Genomic DNA, 19,611 nt, shown 5'->3' on the forward strand with positions numbered 1-19,611 from the left:
TTAAGAACTTTGCTAAGGCCAATTACCTCAAACTAAGTGATCCAGCTTATTAAACTTCCAAGCCCCTCTGAAACCAGATGACAATGAGGTCTACTCTGTGCTGTACACAAAAGCACTGTACGACTGCATTCATAGCTACACTGAGGAGGCAGTACCTGTGCAAGTCAAACCTATAATTACTGGCAAAAATAAGACACCCTGGTGGACCCCAGGCTATTCAACAAAAGGAAAAAAAAATCTTCTCCAAACCCAAGGAGGAGCAGACAAACAGTGCAAAAAGACACTCACTAGTCTAAACAAACACATTAGAGTTAGTCAGATCTGCCAAAGCAAACTATGACGCAAATAGCCCCCCAGGTGAAAGATAACCACAAGGTTTTTCTAATTACATTCATAACCTTAGGGGAAATGCACAGCAATGTGCAGAGTTGATCATGAATTGCAACACTTATAACCAGCCTGTAACTACAGCAAATCTGCTGGCAGACAAGTTGAGTTCAAACTTCTACCCGCATTCACCTACTACCACACCCAAAGAAATACGCGCAATCATCCCCCTACCGGTCAAAATGAGGGAAAAAGTCTTTACTGTGCTTGCTAAAGCCAAAAACACAGCCTCCATGAGTCCCGATAACATCCCAGGATGCTTCTTAAATAGCTTACAGGAGAATCTATCAGGGTCAATAGAAATCCACTAACAACAGCCTCCAGACGGCCACTGTCCCAGAGAAATGGAGGACTGCAACAGTCCTCCATCTGTACAAGGGGGGCCCATCAACTGACCCACAGAACTACAGACCCATAAACTTGGCCAATCTTATCTCCAAGGCCACAGACAGAATTATCATGGACCTTATCAATAATGCCATAGGAACTCTCCAAAAAAAGGGCCAGACCCAATCTGACATTATCAATGGGAGGTCTTGCCTGCTCAATCTGGTGGACTTCTGTGAGAAAGTCACCAAGCCATGGATGAGCATACAACGGTACACACCCCTTATCTAGACCTGGCCAAAGCTTTCAACACAATCCTCCACTCCGGGATCACAGATAAATTTACTGAGTTAGGCATAAACCCCTACAATTCCAGATGGATAAACCAACTGGTTCGTTGACAGGACACATGTCCAGATAGGTGAATTCACTTCTGATTTTATTTATTTATTTATTTTATTTATTTATTTTACATTTGTTAACTGGGTTAGTCTGGCTGAGCTTTTGGCTCACTTTCAACAGAGACCTGGGGAGAAAAGCTCCTCAGGACTAGAAAACAATTTATTACATTTTAGTAACGTAGTAGTAACAATCAGCTATAGGATCTTCCAAGCAGAGACCTGGAGAGAAAAAAAGCTCCGCAGGCAATTCAATTATACAGAGTATTAACAACTGACAGACAAGTATGCGAGTTGTTTTAAACAATTAGCAGAAGACAATGCATCACAAGTTACAATATTATTTAAGCTGCTTAGAGCAAAATGAGTTAATAGTTAGGCAGATGCTTATTTTAAGTGGGTAGGATCTAGTTGTATAGGAGATTGGAAACAAGAAAGGAAAATAAGAATGGCTAGTAGGAGATGTAGGGGAGGGTAGAGTAAAGGAGACAGACTAGACAGGTAGGTTGTTTTGAGACTCTAAGAATTAAGAGTGGTTGGAAATAGAGAAAGGGAAGAGGTAGAAGAGGCAGGGGAATACTGTTAGAGATACATTAAGAGTGAGGTGGTGAAATAGGTGAAAGGATGGTGGTTTCAGGGTGGTTGGCTACAGTGGCAAGACCACTTTGTTTTTAGGTATTTCCTTGTGGCTAATTTGAAACTTTTTCTATGCTGGAGGGATTTTATTTCCAAGGAGAGTTGGTTCCAGGATGTAGCTGGGTTATAGTTATACAGAGGCAGCCTATTTTGGTTTGGGTTTGTAGATGTCTAATAATTCTTGATTTGAGCTCTGTAGCATCCTACGAGGGGAATATTTGGATATGATAGCGGGGAGGCTGGGGCAGAAGAAGGATAGATAGAGGATAGAGTGGATGATTTGTAGTTGGCATAGTTGGAGCAGCTGAGGGAATTCTAGCCAGTCTAGTTGCTGTAGTGCTAAGCAGTGGTGTGACTTGTAGGTTTGGTTAGCTGCAAATCTGGCGATCTTATTATAGGTAGTTTCAAGCTTGGAAATAAGTGTAGAATTTAGGTTTGTGAATATGTGGCAGCTGTACAGGAGTGTTGGGAGTAATAAAGCCTGAGAGAGAGTTATTCGGGTAGTGTTAGTTAAGTATTTCTTGCTAAGGAAAAGATGTCCAAGTTTCTGATGAGTTATTTTTACAGAGTTAGTAATACGGAGATGAAACTTAAGCTGATCATCTTCTGTAACACCTAGCAATTTAGTACTAGATTCAGCCGGGATAATAGTGTTGTTGCAGGATAAGATGGTAAATGTACTTTTGAGTGTGGTGATGTTTTAGGGAGGAAGAGTAGGAGCTTAGTTTTTTTTTGGATTAAGTATTAATTTGTTATCACTAAGCAAAGTCTAAATGGTGTGGAAGGATGCCTGGGTAGTTCAGTGGAGGTCAGTTGGGTTGTCAGCAATGGTTATAACAGTTGAGTCATCAGCATATTGCACAAGAGATGACTGGGGACAAGAGGCATAAGGCAAGTTGGTGAGAATATTAAACAGTAGTGGTCCAAGTATAGATCCTTGGGGGACTCCCATTTGTACAGTGAGAGAGGTGGATAGTGCAGAGAGCCGTTTAACTGATTGCTGGCAGGTAGAGAGATAGCTGAGAACCAGGAGATAGTAGGGGGAGAGAAATGAAAGTTAGTGAGTTTATCTAGAAGGAGTTGGTGAGAGACAGTGTCAAAGGCTTTAGAAAGGTCAAGGAATAGGCATGAGACAAGTTTATCATGAGATAAGGAGACTATGTTGATGAATGATATGAGTGCAGTAGTTGTACTATGCTTGGGACGGAAATCATGCTGTGTGGGTGTGAGAAGGTTTTCCAGGTGAAGGTAATGCATTACCTTGCTTGTGAATGCATTTCTCTAGGATTTTTGAGAGTGGAGACAGTATGGCAATCCGTCTGAAGTTGGATATGTCTGAGGAGTTGCCTCCTTTGTGAATAGGTAAAGAAATTCTTCCATACAGTGGGGACATAGGATTCAGAAATGGATCGGTTGATTAAGATAGATACAGGAAAGGCAAGAGATTCAGAGGCAATCTGCAGGAAATAAGAGGGTAGCTTGTAAACAGATGGGGAGCAAGGATTACGTTTAAAGAGTAATGACTTTACATAGTTAGTTGATACTGCTTTTAGAGAGAAGGATTTAGGAGGGTTTGAAGAGGTATAGAGTTTGTGGGGGTGCTAGTGTTGTTTCTGGGGGGGATAGAATTTATTATGGAGGTTATTGAGTTTATAAAATGATTGTTAAATTTGCTGGCTATGTCTTCAGGTGTTGCACTGGGACATGGGTTAGGAGAGGAAGGGTTTCCTGGATGAAGAATCTGTTTAATAGAGCTCCAGAATTTCTTTGGGTCTGATTTTAGAGTAGAGGGAGGATTGGCATAGAAGTTTATTTTGTCATAATGGATGATTTTTTTATTTTATTTCTGAGTTCTTTATACTTCTGAAGAAGAGAAGGGGTCCTAGTTTTAGTCCACATTTTCCAAATCCTATCCCAGTCGTTCATGAGGGGTCTGGTAGATTTAGTGAGCCAGGGAGCAGTATTAGATTTGATTCTAATTGTGCGAAGAGGAGCAAGGGAGTTAAGAATGTTTAGGAATGTAGTGTTGAAGGAGTGGACAGCTTCATATAAAGGAAGAGTGGTGAAGTAAGACCAGTTAATTTTGGAGAGTTGGTGAATAAAGGAGTTAGGACAGAAATGAGAAAGTGAGCGGGTGGTAATAAATTTGTTTGGTTTGGTAAGGTGGGGAGTATGTCTGATAACTGTTATAAGGCAGTGGTCGCTGAGGGCATTTGGAAGGGTTTGGGAGTTATGACAGTTTTGAGGCTGGGAGACCAATATTCAGTCAAGAAGAGAGCTAGGTAGGTGAAATGTATTAATGTAGGTTGGGGTTGTGATTAGCTGCTCAAACCCATGTAGGTTTATACAGGAAGTAGTGCTGGGAGCTTGTATTGTAAGCCAATCAATATTTACATCTCCGAGTATAATTATTTCATTGTGGATGGTATGTGAGAGGTGAGATAGGATGTTCTCAAGTATGTTAATATTATCACCAGAGGGAATATAGATTGCTGCAACGGTTATGGTGTTGAAACTGTTAAGTTTGAAGTTGGTCAGTAGGAGTTCAGCTGGTGAGAAGGAGGGTAAGTTTAGTGTGGGACTGACTTGGGACAGACAATTGGAGTAGAGTATGGAGACTCCTCCTCCTTTTCTTTTAGGTCGATCTAATCTAAGGATATTATAGCCAGGAGGGATGATTTCACTGTCCAGATGATATGGTTTTAAACCATATTTCAGTTAGGGTAACTATGTCAGATATATAGTTAGCTGTCCAAGCATGGAGTTCTTGAACTTTATTTACAAGGCTCCTGACGTTGATTGAGCAGAACTGTACTTGTTGTTGTGGGTTGGAGGAGTTGGCAGGTTTAGATACAGTGGGGTTATTGTTCAAGGTAGGGTCTCTGTAGGGCCTGGGTTAAGATGAATGTCACCAGACAGAAGTCGAGGTTTGTAATGGGGTTTTAATTTGAGTAAGTACACTTTGTTTTTTTGTTTTAAAGGGGAGAGGGGAAATACTTTTATTTTAGGAATGGGAGTGGTTGGGGGAAGGATGGAGGGACAAATTAGTAGATAGGGTTGTGGTGTAATACTTGAGTTAAGAGTGGTGTTTGAGGGATGGAAATAGGGAGTAGGTAATTGTGAGGGATAGGAGGTGAGGTGATAGAGTATAAGCAGTAGAGAAGGTAAAAGTATAGTTTTGAGTTGTAAGAGACATGTCAATTTATGGGATGTAGAACAGAGGATGAGAGGAAGGGGTGGGAGTAAGGTATAGTAGTCTTTGATAGTGGATAGTAGATAAGTGTGGGGAGAAGCAAAGAAGGGAGGTAGTATGACAACAGAAAGTAGAGGGGTGGGGGAATGTGGTTGTATGGATAGACATCCTCCAGACAGAACTTAGCTAAAAAAAATGATCAGCTAGTCCAGGGACACTTACCAGAGATGCCACACCTGGAGGGCCTTCAGCTGCAATTAGAGCAAATACGGCATCCAGGGTTTTTAAAACATTTGGTGTGTTGTACCTGAGCAATCACTTGGGGGGGCTGGGGGAAGGGAGGGAAACCATCAATTGGAATTTAAAGTAGCAGGGGAGACTCCAAGGCACTCTGCTAACCTAGCTAATTATCAAAGGACAGACAAGGAAATAAGGTAAACATACAGGCACCCTTGTTCAAGGACTGGAAGGTTTCTCTAAGAAAAACTGTGTGCAGGAATATACCACAGGTAGAAGTTGTATGCTGCTTACTAGTCTGCAATGGCAGATTTTATTCTCTTTTATATTTGTATTCCCCTTTGCTTATTGTTTGCTGCACACAATGTAGCTAAAGATAAAAATAGCTGGAGACTTTGCACCTCTGTAAAGTGAAGAATGTACCTCTGTATGGTGTTTAGTGAAGAACAAACAAGTATTGAGGAGGAGGGACTGAATGCTATGACTATATAGAGGGGCTAAATACCTTAACATACAATAAATTATCAACAGTGAAACGGATGAAAGGGGTGGGGGTAGGCTAAGAGGAAGAAGGTTTGAAGCTGTTGCCCTGGGGTATGCACTCTAGCTGGCTAACATTTTAACAAGGCATAACAGCAGTCACAAAAGCTGGCACCTACACTACACAAGTGGCAACAACAAGGTTCCTGGAGTTAAACCTGGGGCTGCAGTCTATTTTTGGATGATTGCTGGTTAGAGTTTTCTTTGCTTTTAGCTGGAGTGAGAGGATTCCTTGCTCACACAAGTGGGGGGGACCCAAAGCGATCAGGTCCTTAGTGGCTCTAAAAGTTGCAAAGAAGAGAAAAGGAAAGAATGTAAGACCAAAAACTATAAAATAAGGACATCAAAATAAGCACAACCATCATAAATATTGTACAGAAAGCAGAGCAAGTGAATGAACATAGCCTATTAGAACTCATCAAAAGAAATACATTCAGACTCTGCAACCAGTCATTCAGCAGCAGTCAGTATAACTAGTTAGAATATCCTATTACCAGACAATATTGCAACTATGTAGCAGTTTCACCAGTTTACCATAAATATCATTCTGCACTTTACAATGTATGTTTAACTTACAAAAACAGAATATACAGTAGCAGCAGTGCAACTAGTTGGAATATACTATTACCAGTCAAATAAGGCAACCATGTAGCAGTTTCACAGGTTTACTATAAATATCATTCAGCACTTTACAATAACAGAGTATTCAGTAGCAGCAGTCAGCGTAACTAGGTGGAATATACTATTACCAGACAATATTGCAACAATGTAGCAGTTTCACCAATTTACCATACATATCATTCAGCACTTAAAAAAGAAAGAGTATTTCTACCTTAGCACTATAATTTAGAGGAACTCAATCAGGTTTACTGAAATTGGGAGCAAGCAAAAACAAAAACATAAGCTGCTAATATCTGAATATAAACTATACCAGCAAAAATACAAAATAACTGGAAAGCTACCTTAGACAGAAATTACTGTAATACTCTATGCAGGGACAGTGAGTTTACAGTGTGGAAGACAACACTGAGAAAAAGAAAAATAATATTATCACTTACTAGAGATGCTACACCTGGAGGGCTTTCAGCTGCAAATATGGTATCCAGGGTTTTTAAAACCTTTGGTGTGTTGTATTTGAGCAAACACTTGGGGGACTTGGGGGATAAGAAACCTGTTATTAGCAGTGTCCCAAAGGACGCAGTACTGGGACCCCTAATCTTTGCTATATACTTCTCTGAAGTGAAGGCCAATGTTGGCGGCCTCTGGCTCACCATGTTCACTGACAACTGTAAGCTGCTAGCAATCATTAACTTCTCAAACAATTCTACAAACAGGCCTAAAAATGACAAAACCACCGGTGCCAAAACCATGGTCTGAGACTAAATGCTAAAAAAATGAATAATCATACCCTTCAGGAAATCAGATATCCCTGCAAATTATAATACTGAGAGCACACATGTAAAGGTAGACTCAACAATTAGGGACCTAGGAACACAGACATAAGGTAACCTAAACTTTGACCACCAGGTAGCTACAGTAGTGAGGAAATTCTTCTATGTGGCTGAACTTATGAGTAAAGGCATGGCATCAAGATCCAAGGAAGTCATAGTGTCGTTGTACTCAGCCCTCACCAGGCCCATAATAGAGTACAGTGCTTCCCTCTGCACGTACCTAACAAGGCACTTACACCAGCTGGAGTGGCCCCAGAGGTTTCTCACAAAAAAATACAAACTAAAGGCTGTATCTCTATACTCAGTCTCATATCATTTATTGAGAGGGGACCTATGTCTGACCTACAAGGCATTCTCTGATCCAGCCCTGATGAAAATGTTACATATTTACAAGAAAAATTATACAAGGGTTGTGTGTTCCATGTACCTGAACCTTACTTGTGACTAACAGGGCTTGCTGGAGAGACAGATTTGTATTCCAAAGGCTATCTCGTCTATGGAATAAACTTCCCATCTTTGTAAAACCAAGCCTGTTCCCCACTCTCTTCAAAAAGAATTTGGATAAATGGATAGGAAACCATAAATTCACTACTGGGGTACTTCCTATGTCCCTTATGAACGGAAGCAGTCTATAAAATGAATCAAGGCTCCAACACCCAAAGATCCACTATATAAAATTACTTAAGGCTCCAACACCCAAAGATCCACTACCCTGATACTACCCCATCCTATACCTGGGGAATTAGGATACAATAATGTCATATCCTGAGTATTATTGACTAGACTCGTAGACACTCTTGTGCCATTACCCTAATAATCACCTACGAATCTATAAAGGCTAAGGTAGGAGAGGTATATACTTTTAAGATACCTGTCAATGGCACAGCTGTCCTTATAAGTAAAAGCTTAAAAGTAGAAAGTAACTTGAATGGTTTATCAATGGCTACAGAAATAACAGTAGGATCATAGGAAGAGCTTTTCTATAAAAGCTATTGAGCTTCAGGAACTTAACAGAACCTGTATTGTTTTTTAGATGCAGGAGGCTGAGAGTCAGGGGCCTGAGAGGCTGCAGTAAAAGTATCCAGGAGTGCAGCCAGCACTGGAAGGACTGCAGAAGGCTGAGAAAAATCCATTTGTAAGAGTTCATAGTACCTTTTGTGAACTTCAGAAACTTGGGAACAGTCCTCTTTAAAGTGTTCCATCACATGAACCATTGTATCCCCAAAAGACAATTCCTCCATAGCTGAGTCAGACAAAAATAAATCCTCTTCTTCAAAACCCAGGGCAAAGGGATAGTGGATCTGACAGGAATAAGCAAATCACTTCAACAGAGTCTAACTCTTCAGAGGACTAAGAGTCCCCAGGGTGTTTGGAAAAAGAGGAAGACCAAGGAGCAGAAGCAGGAACATATCCTTTGGGAGACTTAAGAGCCATAAGAGTGCTGAAAAGCCCTGTAGAAAAATCCTGCCATTATTTGAGTGGATCCTTAGCTACAGGTGTCGCATGCTTAGTTTTCTGCTTATTTTTTTAAAGGAGTGTCAGTTTTAAGAAATCAAGGAGGTGTAGACCCCCTGCCTAGATAGAGTCAATGAGGGTACCAGGCATCTCTTCCCTAAAAAGTATGTGGGGAATCCCCCAGACCCCTCCGAAATAATTAGCCATGGTTCCCCAACCACAACTGCACCAGATGTAAGCACAGCCTCAGCAGATGTGGTGGTAGGCAGTCCCATATCAGCCTCTGACTGGGTTGTGCCTGAGGGAGCAGACAGTGCCATCTGATGGCCCTCTGGTTCTTCATCTAACCTGACAGAGAAGTTCAGTGAAGGCTGAACAACAGTACTATCTGATCACACCTTTTTGTCTTTCTTTTTAAGAGGTGGCTCACCGTTGGGATAGGAGGATTTGGTCATGGTACCTGCAGCCAAACGTTTCAATCACTGGTTATCCAAGTAAATGGAAAGAGACTGCAGACAACTGTGGAGTATCTAAGGGACAAATGCATGACATAGATCTCACACTGTGTATGATCATGGGTAGCACTCAAACAAAAAAGGCACTGTTCCCATCTACTTTTACAAGGAATCTGCCTCCTAAATTCACGTATTCCCTCCCTGGATATCACGCAAAGTAACGTAATAGTTAGAAAAAAAGGAAGAGACCCGAATGGGACACTTACTTGTAGAAGGCCCGGTAGTAGAACCAACTCAGTGAACAGCTTGTAGACTGAATTCAAATGTAGCATACAAAATAGCGGTACACAAGTTCTAAGGATTAGGTGCTTACACGTCACATATTTTTACCTTACACCTTGCACATAGGGAAAGTGACGTACAGCGCCTGGAAGATGGAAAGGCTATGGTATGCTAGTCAGATGTTCAGATATTGACAGGATATCATAGAAGTAAAGAATACTGCAGAAGTGATAAGGAGGTACACAGAAACCGTGTTGAATGGCTATGTCCCAAACTGTCATGGCTAGATGCTCCCCCGTTTGTTTATGCAACACATCACAGTAGTGTTGCCTGTAATGACCTACAATGCACTGGGAATCCAAAGTTAGTTTAGAGCTTTGACGGCATTGATAAGAGTTAACATTTCTTAGGCTGATGTATCGATAACTAATATGTGGTCCCCAAATTCAATGTACCTTGATGCCTTGGGAGAAAGCTCTTCAAACAAGGCAGGAAACATCCAAGGTCACACACCTCATGGGTAGCACTCAAACAAAAAAAGCACTGTTCCTATCTATCTTTATAGGGAATCTGCCTCCCACATTCACAAACTCCCTCCCTGGATGACACTGGATATAACTTATTTAGCCCACAAAAGCAGTTCTTTCTTGACAAAGTGGAGAACTAGAATTGCCTGAGAGAGAGGGTGGAAATGCTGGGCCCATGCTGACCTGACATATGAACTTCCACATGTGAAGAAATCTGGCATGAGGAATCATTAGAATATATGTCATGAAACCTGGAGGCCTTAGAACTTCACTTGTTGAAGTCATCTACTGTCAGAAAAGATCCAGGAAATAGAGATGATGAGTCTGCAACTTCTCTCGTGAAAGGAAGGTAGTCATTAAGTAAGTATCAAGGAGGCATCACAAATATCTTTGTGTGAGCTGCTTGCAGAGATTACTTTTTTAGGTTCAGTGTGAATCCAAACATCTAAGGTTAACGATTCCTGAATAGATGGAGTGAAATCAGACAATCATCCAGGTAAGGAAAAACATTGCTGTATGCTTTGAAGTTAGCAGTAAGCTATTACTGGAATAAGACATTTAGTGAAAACTCTTGGAAGTGGTATAAAGTCCAAAAGGCAAAGTAGTAAACTGATAATGTAATCCCAAAGCATAGAATCTTAAACAAAAATGGTGACCCCTGTAAATGGGAATGTGAAGATAAGCATTCTTTAAATCTAGTGTGACTGGTAGAATTTACAAAGACAGAACATGAAATATGTTTTGACTTGTTAACATTTTGAATCTTGGAACCACCACGAGGGTGTTTAATCTAGAAAAATCTAGAATGGGTTACTAGGCACCCTCTTTTCTGCAGACAAGAAAAAGTATTGAATAAATGCCTTTCCCCAATTGATCTACAGAACTAGTTCTATAAAGTACAGTTTTGTACCTACCATAAATGTAGATGTTCGAAGATCCACATTGCTGCAGTCCTTACATATGGGTAGTCCGCTGTCCTCGGTCGGCCCGAATACCAAAGTATTAGGCTGACGTCGGTCATGGGCGCTCAGATCTGACATCAGAGCGTCAGGGTATAAAAGCGCGTGACCGACGTCATATCCTCTTTTCTTGCCCCAGATGTCAGAAGGCCCTAAAAAGAAAGGCCACAGCCCCAAAACAGGATACCTCCCAAAAACATGCCCAACAACAACCATCACCCAAACCATATAACCATGCCAAACTACAGAGGGGAAGGAGGGAGGGTAAATTGGACTGCAGCAATGTGGATCTTCGAACATCTACATTTATGGTAGGTACAAAACTGTACTATGTTCTTCATCTCACATTGCTGCAGTCCTTACATATGGGTAGAATCCCAAAGCAGAGGTAAAGGGAGGATGGCAAAATCATAAAGTATTAGGGGCTGCTAAAATGCCCTGTAATATTGCAGTGGCAAATCCAGCCCTAGACTTAGAATAAAGAGGAAGGTGGTAATGCTTGGAAAAAGTATGTACTGAACTCCAAGTGGCTGCTTCCAAAATATCTTTTGTAGCTACCCCCCTTAGAAAGGCAGTAGAAGTGGCAGTAGCTCTAGTGGAATGAGGTCTGATTCCAGCCGGAATCTCCTTACCATGATGGGAATAACAGAAAGAAATACAAAACCCAATCCATTTAGATATAGTTTGTTTTGAAACAGGTTTTCCCTGAGAACCCAAAGCAAAAGAAACAAACAACTGCTGAGACTGCCTGAACCCCTTGGTTCTGCTCAAATAATAACGTAACAGCCTGTGAATATCCAAAGTATGCAAAATCTTCTCCCCTTTATTTTGGGGGTTTGCATAAAAAGTAGGCAAATAAATAGTTTGGTTCAAGGCCACACTAGAAACCACTTTAGGCATAAAGGAAGGATTAGTACGCCAAGATACCCTATCCTTATGAAAAATCAGGAAAGGTTCCACTGCCATAAGGGCCTGTAACTCAGAAACCCTTCTTGCAGTGGTAATGGCCAACAAAAAAGCAGTCTTCCATGATAAATACTTTAACTCGGCAGTAGCTGCAGGCTCAAAAGGTTGTAGAGTAAGCTTTTCCAACACAAAATTGAGATCCCAAGCAGGAGTAGGAGCTCTACGTGGGGGTCTTATGTTCTTTGCCCCTCTAAGAAATTGCTTAAACAAAGGATGGGAAAATAAAGGAGCGTCACAGTCATAGTGAGCAGAAATGGCTGCAGCATGAACCTTTATCGAGGAGAAAGACAAACCCTTGTCCAATAACTCAGTAAGATATTGAAGAGAAACACTTAAATCAGGCTTGGAAACATCAAAGTCCTTCACTTTGCTCCAAAGAAAAATCTCCTCCATTTATCAGCGTAAACTTTCCTTGTACTAGGCCTTCTGGCCTCCAAAATAACATTCAAAACTTGTTGTGGAAGCTGAGACCCTCCAGGGTCTAAAACAGAATATGCCAGGCTGTGAGATGCAGAGACTGAATCTTGACATTGAGGAAGTGATTGCCCTCCTGAGACAAAAGATGCGGAATCAAAGGCAGAGGCCATGGAGGCTCCGTACCAAACTCCTCAGTAGTGGGTACCAGTGCTGTCGAGGCCAATCCGGCGCTATCAGAATCATGGATGGCTTGTCTATTCTGGCCTTCAGGAGTACCTTGGGAATGAGAGGCAGAGGTGGAAAGGCATAGACATGAAGATTGCTCCAACTGAATGATAGAGCATCCACCTTCCAAGCTGTGGGATGAAACATTTTTGTGCAAAACTTTGGCAACTGGTAATTTAGTGGAGAAGCGAACAGATCTATGTCTGGAGTCCCCCATAACACTGTCAACCTTTGAAACACATGAGGATCCAGTTTCCACTCGTGAGGATCCACAATTTGTCTGCTCAACACATCCGCTAAGGAGTTCTGTGCTCCTGGTAGAAACCTTGCCTGAAGATTGAGGTGTAAACTGAGAGCAGTCTCCCACAAAATCATCGCTTGCCTGCAAAGAATCTTTAACAGTCTGCATGGACTTAGCCTTGTCTTCCATTTTCTTCAAAACCGACTCCACAGGGGGACCAAACAAAACTTCAGACTGTAAAGGGGCATCCAGAATTCTAGTTTTAACATGCTCGGACAAATTCCGATCCTTAAGCCAGGCGTGCCTATGAAGAACTGAACCAGTGGCAGCCACCCTAGAAGAGGCCTGTACAGCATCAAAACCACACTGCAAAGAATGCTTACCCACCTGTTCAGAGACATGTACTAAATCCTGCAATTCTTTACACTCTATGCCCTCTGCCAAAGCATCCACTTTAGATTTTAGCTGAGAAAGGAGGAAATTCTGATATTTCAACATATGAAACTGGCAATTTAAAGCCCTCATTGCTAAAGTAGAAGAGGTATACACCTTCTTACCCAATCTATCCAAAGCTCTAGCTTCCTTATCTAGAGGAACCGGATTCTTTACAACAGAAGCTCTAACACCCTTAGGCCCCTGACTAATAGTTTCTGGGTCCGCCCTAGGACTCTTATACAGATATTTATGAGCCTCAGGCACCCTGTAATACCTGTCCGGTTTAACTGGCGCAGGAGGCAAAGAATCTGGATTAAGGGAAGCCTCCGAGAAAACATCTTGAACCACATCCAAAACAGGAGGTATAGCCAAGGGTCTATGCTGTGGTAAAAACAAGAATTCCCTAAGCCTCTTCCGTGAATCAGAGAAATCCTGTCCTTCCCACTGAAAATGTTCCCTCATGGAATGCAGAGTTTCTGAAAATGAAAAATCCTCTGGAGGAGAAGCAGAAGGAGTGGAGTCCTCTGCATCAGAATCCGAATAAGGGGGAAAATCTTGAATATCTTCAGCAGAAGAGTCTGAGTCATCTGAGGCCTGATCCAAACTTTCCAACTCTGGCTCCACCCTGGGCCTCTTATCAGGAGGGGGCATAGAACCTCTAATTAAAGAAATCAAATCTTCTGCCATTTTAAGCATGTGCTTTTTAGGCACAGACCCTGAAGTACCTGGAGGGACACCAGAGGAAGGCAAAACAGACCTGCCCTTAGAAGAAGCCTTAGAAATAGTAGCAGAAGGCCTAACCACCTTAGGCATAGAAGGGAGAACAGTAACCTGAGAGGCCCCTTCAGCTTGACCTGACTCCTGTGAGGCCACATCCTGCAAAATCAAAGTTTCCCCCTGAGACTCAACAGAAACTTCAGCCGGATCCACCTGCTCCACTGTAGTTTCTGCAGGACCGGCGTCAGCACGGACGAATCAACCTGTCTAGGTTTCAAGGATTTGTCTTTGCGCTTCTTAGCGGGCGTCGGAGGATCCGACGGCATATTATAATTACACCGCTTACCAAAGACTAACCTAGCACAATCTAACCTTCTTTTTAGAGTGCGCTTATTAAACCTAGCACAAAACCAACACCCGACTACGTTGTGGTCCGGTCCCAAACAAGGAATGCAAAGAGAGTGATAATCCCTATGCGGTATCTGTTTCCCACAAGAAATACAATTATTCACTTTTTCTGACATCCGGAATTAACTGAGGCAAGAAAAAACAAAAATATTCCCCAACGGGGTACTTAGCCCAACTTGGTTTCGGTCTGAAACTCAGAATACGAAAATTTCAGAACGCCGAACGGCACTTGCAATGCTGCTTCTGCATCGGACCATGCGGCAAAAAAGACTGAGGATATGACGCCGGTCACGCGCTTTTATACCCTGACGCCCTGATGTCAGATCTGAGAGCCCATGACCGACGTCAGCCTAATACTTTGGTATTCGGGCCGACCGAGGACAGCGGACTACCCATATGTAAGGACTGCAGCAATGTGAGATGAAGAACATCACCTTGAAAAAGCAGGTCTGAAATAAATGAAGGAATTGGATAATGGTAGTCTTTGGGGGAAAAGTTCAGTTGTGTAAGAACTTACCATAAGAGTAGATGTCCTACTGATCACTGTTGCAGTATTCCAAACAGATGGGTTTTCACCTTGGATTGTATGTTCAACATATGACCTCAGCTCACAACTTTAGGGGGTATATAAGCAGACGTACATGCATATCCCATTACAGGAGAGTATCGCCAAGCAAGTGGCCTGAAGACCTCAGAGACAGGTTGGTCAGCTAAGAGGGGCCAAGCAGAAAGTGAGAGGGGCCCCATCAGTCCTAGAATCCTACACACAGGGCAGTGACAGAGAGACATGGTATACTAAAGGGAGAAAGAGGGTAGGAAGGAATACTGCAACAGTGATCAGTAAGACATCTACTGTTATGTTAAGGTCTTGCACAACTGTACTATCGCCTGACTGAGACCACTGCTGCAGTATTCCAAACAGATGGGTGACTCTCAGAGTTCAAGGGAACAAAAGGGAGGATGTTTAATAGAGAAAAGAACTGTTCAAAAGTCCAGACAGAACTGATCTAGTGAAGGCGGCTCTGAATCTTGAAAATGTATCAGTTCTGTAGTGTTTAGCGGACGTGTGTACAGAAGACCATGTGGTAGCTTCCAGGATTGCCCTGGATTCAACTCCATTGCAGAAGGCCCCAAAGGATGCTACTGCTCTTGTAGAGCAAGCATGACAGCAAGTGGGCAAGGATTTGCCAAAAAGTGTGAATAATAAAAGAAGATGGATTTAGAATTCCAGCTTACAATTTTTGTTTAGAAACTGACTGGTCCAGTTTCTACACAGAAAAAGTTTATGAATGAGACAGTTGGTCTGAATTATGAAATATTTAGTTTTATCCAAACAAAATCTCAGCTGTATGTGCACATCTAGGGAGTTTAGGAGTTTTTACTCCTATTCTGTTGGTTGGGAAAGAAAGTAGGCAGGTTGACGGCCTGTTTGAGGGACAGCTTCTTCATCATCTTAGGCATGAAGGAGGGGTTAACCCTCAGTGAAGAACAAGAAAGGGTGAAACAACCATGAGTGCCTGAAGTTATGAGGCTCTCCCAACAGAAGTGATGGTCAGAAGCAAGACAGTTTTCCAGATGCAGAATTTGTGATTTAATGAAGTGCCTGGTTCAAACGGTGGCATAATGAGCTTTTCCAGTATGGAATTGAGGTCCTAGGGAGGGGGCACAGGCTTCCTTAGGAGGTCTTATATGCAAAGTATCTCTTTTAGGAATAGTTTGATCTCAGACCTGGACATAACAGGTGGACTGAGAAGAAGACAGGCAGAGATGGTTGACAGGTGGGCTTTGATGGAGGTGTATGCCAGATCTGTATTCATGAGTTCACATAAGTACTTCAAGATAAGAGGAACCTCTGATTATGTGGGGTCCGGATTGCTGTTACCACACCAGAAGAAAAATCTCTTCCAATTAGCTATGTAGGACTTTCGAGTGTTGGGTCTCCTTGTTTCCTGGAGAAACCGCAGTATGTTCACTTAAAACTGGTGCCGAAGAGATAAGACCCCTATTACCCATAGGCATGGGTTTTGGGATGACAGGTTCAGATGAAACAGTGATCCCTTCTGCTCTGTGATGAGATCCACTTTGTGTTGTAGTTTGTGGTGATTGCCCCTGGCTAGATGAAACAGAAGGGGGAACCAATGCTGACTTGGCCAAAAGGGAGTCGCCAGTAAGATTCTTGGATTTTCTTTCTGGACCTTTTGCAACACTTTTGAAATTAATGGAGTGGAAGAAATGCGTAAAGAAACTTCCTTGACTACTGAAAGGTGAATGCATCTGTTCTCTGGGCTGAGGAGCAAGAAGTCCTGGTTGAAAAATACTGGAAATTGCCTGTTACTCTCTCAGACAAATTAATCTATCTCTGGTGTTCCTCACCTGTGTAGAATGTCCAAGACCACCAGTCTGTGTTTAGGGTCCATTAGTAAGGATCTCCTATGGACCTACTTAGTAAGTGTGTTAGAACGCCCTCCTGTGATGGGATATACACAGCGAGTAGGGACAAGTTTCTCTGGGCTAGTAATTTGAGCTACTCTGCATAACTGGTATGATCTGGTTCCTCCTTGCTTGTTTATATGTCTGAATTATCGAACAGGGCCTGGTGTCAAGTTGAGTAAGAAAACCTGAACTGTTTGGATGACAGCCCTAATCTCCTTTAGAGTTATGTTCCTTCTTGAGTCTGGGCTGCCACCTGCCTTGAACTCTGTGGATACCTATCCAGGCCCTACATACCTCGTCCTAGGTATCTGTGTACATCTCTTAAGCTGAGTCTGTGCTTTGAAGGGAAACCCTGGATTGAAATTCACTTGGGCCACGCACCATGAAATCTCCTTTTTGAGACAAGGTATGAGGGTCTTTTTGTGTAAAAGACAAGTGTGTTGGGACCATACCATTTTCAGGTGCCACTAAATTTTCCTTATATGCATCCTGGCTAGAGAAAGCACTGGGATGGTAGCTGCCATGAAACTTGGGGCTCTTAAAACTTCCCTGGCTGAGCATGTGTTGAGGAAGGAGATGGAGTGGAAGTAAGCTGTAAGGCTTTGCACCTTCTCCTGAGGTAGAAAGGCCTGCATCTTCTTGGTGTCCAATCTGCAGCACAGGAACACTAGGTCCTGAGTGGCTGAAGGGAAGACTTTTTGTAAATGAAGGTGAATCCCTACTGCAAATGATGATGAACCATGGGTGTTGCAGTAAGGTCTGCAGTGAGTTAGCCTCAATCAGCAGATTGTCAATGTAAGGGAATATCTGAATTCTCGGAGTTGGGCAGAAGGCTATCACTGAAGTTAGACAGTTTGTGAATACTTTTGGGCTGTAGAAAGCTCCAGAAGGCAAAGCAGTAAACTGAAAGTGAGATGAGCCAGTACAGAACCTGAGGAATTTCCTGCAGGAGGGGCGAATGGGAATTTATAGATAGACATCCTTCAATACAGACACCATAGATGTGCCTGTGAAAGAATAACAGGCAACAGGGTCACTAGGGAGAGTACTTTGAAAGCTGGCACTTTCAGAAAGGTGTTTAGCAAGCACAGATTCAGTATGGGTCTCCACTGGTCTCCTTTTCTTAGGACTATGAACAGTCTGGAGTAAACCCTTCTCACAAATTTGACAGGCACTGGCTTGTTATTGTGCCTTAGGCCTGTAGTTCCTGGAGGATAGGTGGAAGAAGCTGTAGCTAGTTTAGGGGAGGAGGAGGATACCATCCAAGGCAGGGCATTCCTTCCAAGACATGGCATAACCCTTTTTATGACAGAAATCACCCACTGGTCTGTGGTAATCTTTTCCCAATTTGAAATGGACTGAGTAAGTATTTGGAGAGGGGCAGGGCAGGACCAAGGGGGGGGGGGGGTAACAGATATGGAAGCCTTCTGAGGTTTCTCTCGAAATCTCCTCCTGGGCGACTTCCTGCTTTTCTGAAGTGGTCTGGATTGACTTCTAATGGACAAAGTGGGCTTGGCAGGGTAGTTCCTTTGGTATCAAGGAATAAAGGTAAGCAGAATCTGTCTGCAGTCTTTCAGAGTTTTGTTTTGTTCCAGTAAGGCTTTAAATAGGTTGGCTGCCAGTGGTCCGAACAAAAGATTCTTGTCTAAAGGTGAATCAATGAGCTTAGCTTTGAAATCCTCTGGTACAGGTTGACTGCACAGCCAAATACCTGTGGATGACAGTAGAGGCCGCACAGCACCATAACTATGTTTTAAACTGTGTCTGGCCGCCTGAGTAGCCAAAAACAGAATTTGCTGTTTGGATTCTTAGCCCTGTGAATGCACCACTACCTTGTTCAAAATGTTGAGGATGACTAACAGATATTTGGACATCTGGGTCGGGTAGTTAGTAGTCTTAAAAATAGAGTAGAGGAAGTAAAGACATTCTTTCCCACCTATCCATGGCACTAATGTCCTTATCTGAAGGGAGGACATTGGTGTTGGGGACAATTCAGAATGTTTGTCAGAGAGGAGAGAGAGAAAGGGACACTAAAGACGGATCTCCCATAAGGTTGTTATACAGGAATTCAAGTTCATCTGGAACTCTGTAGACTCTGTCTGGTCTTTTGGGAACAGAGGGCTGCAAATCAGGAGCTGCAGAGTTAGACTGGAAAGCATCCAAAAAAGGCCGTTAGGACTGCAGGGACAAATAAAGGAGCAGGAGTGCCCACTTCCAAGGGGCTCTAATACTTTTGAAATGCGTCTAGGTTCCCACTCTAGATGTTTCATCATGCTTAAAACAGTCTTCCCAAAAGAAGCCTCTTCCACACAGTAGTCAGAGGAGATGCGGAGTCTTCATCATCTGAAGGGAATTCACCATGGGAGTGGATTTGAGAGGAGTAACCCAGAGAATGATCAGAGGCATCTTCCTCTTCATAGGAAGATGATTAACAGTAGTCTTCTCGTGTGTAGGAGGGGGTGGGAGAGCAGACAAAGAAGGTGATTTCAGGGTCATAATTGCCTTGAGCAAACCCTGACAGAAGTCCATCCATTCTTCCTCTCTTGATGGAGGAAGTGTAAGGACATGTCTTGTTTTCTGTAGCTTTTTCTTTGGTGTGACATCCACTTATACCAAGTGGTGTATGTCAGACCCTGACATACCTCAATTAACATTCCAGGAATCACTTCCCTGACTAAAATCAGCAGGATGCCTTATGGTCCTTCTGAAACAATGGGTCATAATTCCCCTTTTTTCTGTAGAAGCAGTCTTTTCAGTCACATGACTGTACAATCCCAAACTAACCTCCAGCAGGGTCGCAGTAGAGGGCATCAAAGGTAGAGGTGGATGTACTGTGGGTCCTGAAACCTCAAAGGGTGCATGGAATCAGATTGGGAAAAAAAAGTCAGGCCTAGCCCTTGAGATTTTTCTTGTTAGATGAAG

At 42.6% G+C, this 19,611-nt stretch overlaps 1 protein-coding gene across 1 annotated transcript in view; it reads right to left on the bottom strand.

The window, feature by feature from the left end:
* Positions 1-19,611, bottom strand: part of ROCK1 (Rho associated coiled-coil containing protein kinase 1) — a 4,526,103-nt gene that overhangs the window by 2,091,517 nt on the left and 2,414,975 nt on the right. The gene's annotated exons all lie outside the window — the stretch shown is intronic.

Source organism: Protopterus annectens, chromosome 3.part0, assembly GCF_019279795.1.
Source record: "Protopterus annectens isolate FY-2018-M chromosome 3.part0, PAN1.0, whole genome shotgun sequence".
NCBI classification, from domain to species: Eukaryota; Metazoa; Chordata; order Ceratodontiformes; family Protopteridae; genus Protopterus; species Protopterus annectens.